We start from the raw sequence: 6766 nt of genomic DNA, 5'->3' as shown, positions 1-6766 counted from the left end.
CTGTATTCCTCTATGCCCACTCAGTCCCCCAGCTCCACCACAGAACAGTTCACCAACAGAACCCTTGGGATTTCTACGGGCCCAGCAGCTCAGTAGGTGGAGCTGCTGTCTCCCAGACCTGAAGACCTGGGCTCAATCCCCTCCTCCAGTGCTGAGTTTGCATGTTCTCCCCCTGACTTGGTGGGTTTGTCCTGGGGCCTCCAGTTTCCTCCCAGGTCCCACAACGCGCATGGCCGAGAGTTTAGAATCCTGGGGGGTAGGGACGAATGATGGGGGTGGGGGGTTTGGCATTGCAGCGAAGGTGAATTTTGGAACAATTGGCCTTTCTCTGTCACTAAAGCTAGCTTATCTTGCTGATTTACCCTGCACTTCCCCCCTCCCCCAACATGTCATTGGCTTGAAATTAAGGAACCGCTAGCTTGATATTGACAGATTTATAGATGAGGAAGATTAGAGCTGACTGTGCACAGATCTGACGACAGTGTGTGGTGAAAAATGGTCTGATTCATCTTGGAGCTGAAGGGACACGGGTTTAATCAAGAGTCACACAGCACGAAACAGGACCTTCGGACTGATGTGTCCATGCTGACTAAGGTTCACATTTGTGCTGGTCCCATTTGCCCATGTTTGGCTCATATTCCTTTCTTATCCATGTACCTGTCTTTGAGATATTTTTAATGTACCTGCCTCAACCACTTCCTCTGGCAGCTCATTCCACATACAGACCACACTACATGTGGAAAACTTACCACTCTGGTCTCCTTTAAATCTCTCCCCTCTAGTACCCTCTACCCTCTGGTTTAGCTTCCCCTACCCTGGGGAAAAGACTATGACCATACACTTTATGTCTGTCCCTCATGGTTTTATAAACCTCTGTGAGGTCACCTGGGCTGTATAGGGTGTCCTATGATGGTTAACACCCTCAGGTGAAGGGGCTTGTTGTGTCCATTCTGGGTGCTCACTCACTTTTGGTCCCCATTGCAGACTCAACTCTCACCAGACAGACAGACAGACAGACTTTATTGATCCCGAGGGAAATTGGGTTTCGTTACAGTCGCACCAACCAAGAACCAATGGCTCCAATTATCTGTTTGCACGTGGCCACACCCCAGCACATTGTTTCTACAGGCAAGGTAAACTAGGTAATGGTAGCCAGGGGGCTATTACCTTGGGGAGTTAGGGACATGCCTGTCCTAGCATGTTAAGTCAGCTCTGGTGGACTAGCGGGATGTGATTTACAGAGAAATCCAAAGGCCAGGGGCCCTTGTAGATGATGTTATCCGTGGGTTGGTTGATGGACTATCTCACTAAAGCTCTAGAGTCTAGAGTTCATATCTGTCCACGTGGTCAGTCAGGAGATGTAGCTGGACACCCATCCCACAGGAATGATCGTCAAGGACATGGGGACTCTCCGCTGATCTCCCACGCCCTGCTGGAAGAACACAAGACTGTTCAGAATTAGATTTAATATCATTGGCATATAATGTGACTTTTATTCTGTTGTAGAGGGTCAAAGGGAACCTGCTGAATTTCTTCCATCTCCTGAAGACGTAGAGGAAATGGTGAGCTTTTTCGGCCATTGTTAGACCAAGAAAGGCTGTTGTGCTGATAGTGTGAGAGCGGATGTTGCTGAAATGTTTCAGATGGAGCTTTAACTCAGGTTAAGAAACTTCTAGGAACTTCAAGCTCTTGACCCTACCAGCCTCAGCACTGTTGACATAAATAGGAGTTTTGGATGTAAACAAACATGACAGTGGAAAGAAGTCACACTTAGCGCTGACTCAGTCTCCTCAGCAGGGATGGTGATGGTTTGTGGTGGAACACATTGTGGTGAACTATGTGCCTGTCGGGACACGCCCTTGCTGACTGCTCCTGTGGCTCCTCCCACAGGCCCCTGTATAAAGGAGATCTGCGGCCTGACGCTCGGCCTCAAGTCTCCAAGACATTGTATGATAGACACTCACTCCTGGTTCCTTCTTCCAGTCAATAAAAGCCGATATCTCGCCTTACGTCTCAGTGTGAGTTATTGATGGTGCATCACACATTGAGGGAGAAGGAAGGAGCAGTTGATACATGGCCACAAGTTGCAAAATTCATACATTCGTCTGAGGTACATGGGACCAGAAGTTCCTGAAGTTCATTATGACAGCACTGCAGCGCAGAAGACTGTGTTTAATCGAAGGAAGAGGTTTATAAAGTTAACACAAATAACACCAGTGTGTGAACTGGAGTGCCAAAACCACGATGAGAAAAGATCACATTAAATTAATAAATTGATTGTTGTTATCTGACGTTCCTTAAAGATATGATAGCCAGAGGGGGTGAAGTGGGGATAAGCTCCCACGACCTATTAAATGCTCCCAATGATGTGCCCCAAAGTACCCTCTAACAACCAAGTTCAGCTCCCGGCCTTCACGTCTGGCTTAGCTCCTAAGCTCAGTGGAACCATTTCTATTGACAGAAGGAGGGGTGATTTTAAGGTGATTGCTGGTTCATAATTTACGAATGACTTCAAGGGGGTTTAGAGTGAGCAGAATAGATACTTAGTCCAAAATTAAGACTATTGATTTTGGCTCAATTAATTATGGTGAAAATCCATAAGTATCTTATGTCTCCTATTCACTTCACCTTCTCCTCTGCCTTTCTCCTAAGCCTTATAGGTCTAGCCCTAAACCATTCCCATCTTTTATCAGCCCTTATTTGTCTCGAAGGCATTATACTATCCCTATTTATCGCCATTTCTCTTTGATCAATAACAATAACTTCCCCTACCTGCTCTATTATACCTATAATTCTACTAACATTTTCAGCTTGTGAGGCAAGTTCAGGTCTTGCCCTACTAATAGCTACAGCCCGCACCCTTGGCTCAGATACATTAAAAAACCTTAATCTTCTACAATGCTAAAAATCATTATTCCCACAACTATGCTATACCCAAGCTCATGATTTGCCCCTAAAAAATGACTATGAACCACCTCCATCACGCACAGCCTTCTCATCGCGTTCACCAGTTTATACTGATTCAAATGAAACACGGAAATCGGCTGCGACTTCACTTAGTTGATCCCTTATCATCCCCACTACTTGTATTAACCTGCTGACTCCTACCGCTAATAATACTTGCCAGTCAAAATCACCTTAGCAATGAACCATACACACGACAACGCATTTACATTAACCTACTTATCACTCTCCAATTCCGTCTAATCATAGCCTTCAGTGCTACCGGAATAACCCTATTTTATATGATATTTGAAGCAACCCTCATCCCAACACTTATTATTACTCGTTGAGGAAACCAGACTGAACGACTAAATGCTGGAACTTATTTCCTATTCTATACACTTGTCGGCTCCCCACCCCTTTTAGTAGCCCTCCTCCTCCTACAAAATGATCTCGGCTCACTCTCAATACTAACCCTTAAATTTCCCCAACTCCTAAACCTCAACTCATGGGCAAACAAATTCTGATGAGCTGCATGCCTAATTGCCTTTCTAGTGAAAATGCCCCTCTACGGAGCACACTTCTGACTACCCCAAGCCCACGTAGAGGCTCCCATTGCTGGCTCCATAATTCTAGCTGCAATCTTATTAAAACTGGGAGGATATGGGATAATACGGATTATTCCCATCCTCAAACCCCTAACAAAAGAAATAGCCTTTCCATTGCTAATCCTAGCCCTCTGAAGCATTATTATAACGAGCTCCACTTGCCTACGCCAAACAGACCTCGTCCCTAATCGCTTACTCATCAGTAAGTCACATAGGCCATGTAGCAGCAGCCATCCTCATCCAAACACCATGAAGTTTCGCAGGCACAACCGCCCTAATAATTGCCCATGGCCTTATCTCATCCACTCTCTTCTGCTTAGCTAACACCAACTACGAACGAACCCTCCTCCTCACCCGAGGTATACCAATTATCCTTCCACTAATAGCAACTTCATGATTCCTCACTAACCTAGCAAATTTAGCTCTACCCCTCTCTCCAAATCTAATAGGGGAACTCCTTATCATCTCCTCCCTTTTCAAATGATCTCAATGAACTATTATCATTACTGGGTCTGGCGTCCTACTAACTGCCTCCTACTCCCTGTATATGTTTATTATAACACAACGAGGCCCCCTCCCCACTCATATTACCTTCATAAATCCCTCCCACACACGAGAACATCTCTTAATATATCTTCATCTAATCCCAACACTCCCCCAGAACTAACTCTGGGTTGAACATCCTGTAATTATAGTTTAATAAAAACATTAGATTGTGGTTCTAAAAATAAAAGTTAGACTCTTTTTAATTACCCAAGAAAGGTCTGGGACAAGGGAAACTGCTAATTTCCCCACCCATGGTTCAAATTCATGGTTTTCTTAAAGCTTTAGAAGGATAATAGTCATCTGTTGGTTTTAGGGACCAAAAACTCTTGGTGCAACTCCAAGCTAAAGCATGGATCACCTTTTAAGGGCTACTGGCACCTTAAAACATGTCTCTTCAGGCAGATGGGGCTGCTCAGCCGGGGTTGGCAGCTGATCTGGGAGAAGGGAACTCAAACCTCAGCTGTCATGTGGCATTACCCACTCAGGGGAAGGCTTCAGGAATTGATCCCAAGGACAAATCCAGAGCTGAGGCCATCCTGCGTTGAGTTAAATGGTGACTGGATACCACTGGTGCCAAACTGTACTGACTTTGCCACTCCTCTAGATTCATCGGCTGTGTGGAGAGGGGGAGCCTGCTCTCCATCTCGTGCTGCCCTGGCTTACATGTACGGCGCGGAATGATAGGGCACAACATCTACGACTGACCCCGACCAACGGGGTGCCTATACTGTTGCGTTCAGTTCTGGTCGCTTCATTATAGGAACAACGTGGAAGTTTGAAAGAAGATGCAGAGATGGTTATAAGGATGCTGCCTCGATTAGGGATCATGTCTTCCGGTTGAGTGATTGAGTGTTTTCTGTTTGTAGTGAATGAGGATGAGAGGTGACGATAGAGGTGTACAAGATGATAAGAAGCATAGATTGAGTGGGCAGCCGGAGATTTTAGGTGACTAATTCGAGGGGGCTTTTAAGGTGATTGGAACAAAGTATGGGGAGGGGGTTTTTTACAGAGAGTGCTCGGTGAGATGTACTGATAAGGGTGCTGGTAGAGCAAGATACATTAAGGACATACAAGAAACTCTCACATAGGCACATGAATGAAAGAAAACTGGAGGGTTCTGTGGGAGGGAAGGGCGAGATTGATCTTGAAGTATTTAAAGCTCCGCACAATATTGTGTGGTTAAGGCTGTGATGTTCTACTTTGTAGAATTCAGAATTAACTGTAAACACTACAGAGGAAGTGCAACTTAGACAACCAATACAGAGCAAACTCTTAACCAGGTCGATTGTACAGGGAAGGGCCCAACTTATACCAGGGTGTTGGTAGAAGAAGTTCTTCTCCCTGGTTGTGACCTTGCCCCTTATTGTCTCCCAGCATTGACTGCACTTTCTCTGTAGCTGTTACATTGTATTCTGCCCTGTTTTACCGAGTTCTACCTCAGTGCTCATTATCATGACAGGATCTGTATGAACAAGAGTTTCACTGTATCCCGATACATTCAACAATAGCAAATTGATTCCATTTCCAAAGGTGCTGCGTGCTGTTTGAATCTTCCGTCCAACACCAGGAGGGAGACGAGAGAAACTCCTGGGATTTACTGGGGTCTTTCATTACGTTGCCTACATTACTGAGGAATGAAAAGTGTAGACAGGGACCAAAGAAGGGAGGCTGGTTCCTGCGATGTGCTGGACAGCCCCACAAAATATAATGACGAAGTAATGTCTCTGGCTGGGCAATGGGGATATCTGTCCCTTATGGTCAGCGAGAGAAGAAAATGCAATTGGGTGTAAGGAGCTGGCGGGAGAATTGACTAATCTGTTTGCAGCGCAAAGAATTCTGCAGAATGTAGTGGATTTACGGGCAAAACAAAGGAGGGACAGAGAGTTGGAACAATAGATCCCACTGCATCCCAGATACCAGATCCCAGTGTTTAAGGATAGCTGAATCCTGCATTCAGAGAGAAGTGGGGGAGGAGAGAGGGGGGGTGAGAAAGACAAACAGAGAGGGAGTGAGTGAAAGAGGGGGGAGAGTGTATGTGTGAGAGAGTAGGGGGTGATAGAGACAGAGAGGGAGTGAGTGAAAGATAGAGTGGGAGAGTGTATGTGTGAGAGAGTAGGGGGTGAGAGACAGAGAGAGGGAGTGAGTGAAAGATAGAGGGGGAGAGTGTATGTGTGAGAGAGTAGGGGGTGATAGAGACAGAGAGGGAGTGTGTGAAAGATAGAGGGGGAGAGTGTATGTGTGAGAGAGTAGGAGGTGATAGAGAGAGAGAGGGTGAGTGAATTATAGAGGGGAGAGTGTATGTGTGAGAGAGTAGGGGGTGATAGAGACAGAGAGGGAGTGAGTGAAAGATAGAGGGGGAGAGTGTATGTGTGAAAGAGTAGGAGGTGATAGAGAGAGAGAGGGTGAGTGAAAGATAGAGGGGGAGAGTGTATGTGTGAGAGAGTAGGGGTGATAGAGAGAGAGAGAGGGAGTGAGTGAAAGGTAGAGGGGGAGAGTGTATGTGTAAGAGAGTAGGGGTGATAGAGAGAGAGAGAGGGAGTGAGTGAAAGGTAGAGGGGGAGAGTGTATGTGTGAGAGAGTAGGGGGTGATAGGGAGAGAGAGGGAGTGAGTGAGTGATAGAGGGGGAGAGTAGGGGGTGATAGGGAGAGAGAGGGAGTGAGTGAGTGAT

The 6766-nt window shown here is 46.1% G+C and overlaps 1 pseudogene; it reads left to right on the top strand.

The window, feature by feature from the left end:
• The first annotated feature begins 2898 nt into the window (after positions 1 to 2898).
• LOC132385417 (NADH-ubiquinone oxidoreductase chain 4-like) lies at positions 2899 to 4218 on the top strand (annotated as a pseudogene).
• Positions 4219 to 6766: the final 2548 nt, after the last annotated feature.

This window comes from Hypanus sabinus (genome assembly GCF_030144855.1).
Source record: "Hypanus sabinus isolate sHypSab1 chromosome 1 unlocalized genomic scaffold, sHypSab1.hap1 SUPER_1_unloc_7, whole genome shotgun sequence".
Taxonomy (NCBI): domain Eukaryota; kingdom Metazoa; phylum Chordata; class Chondrichthyes; order Myliobatiformes; family Dasyatidae; genus Hypanus; species Hypanus sabinus.
Note: the sequence above shows the minus strand (reverse complement) of the source record. Positions and strands in the feature narration are given on the sequence as shown.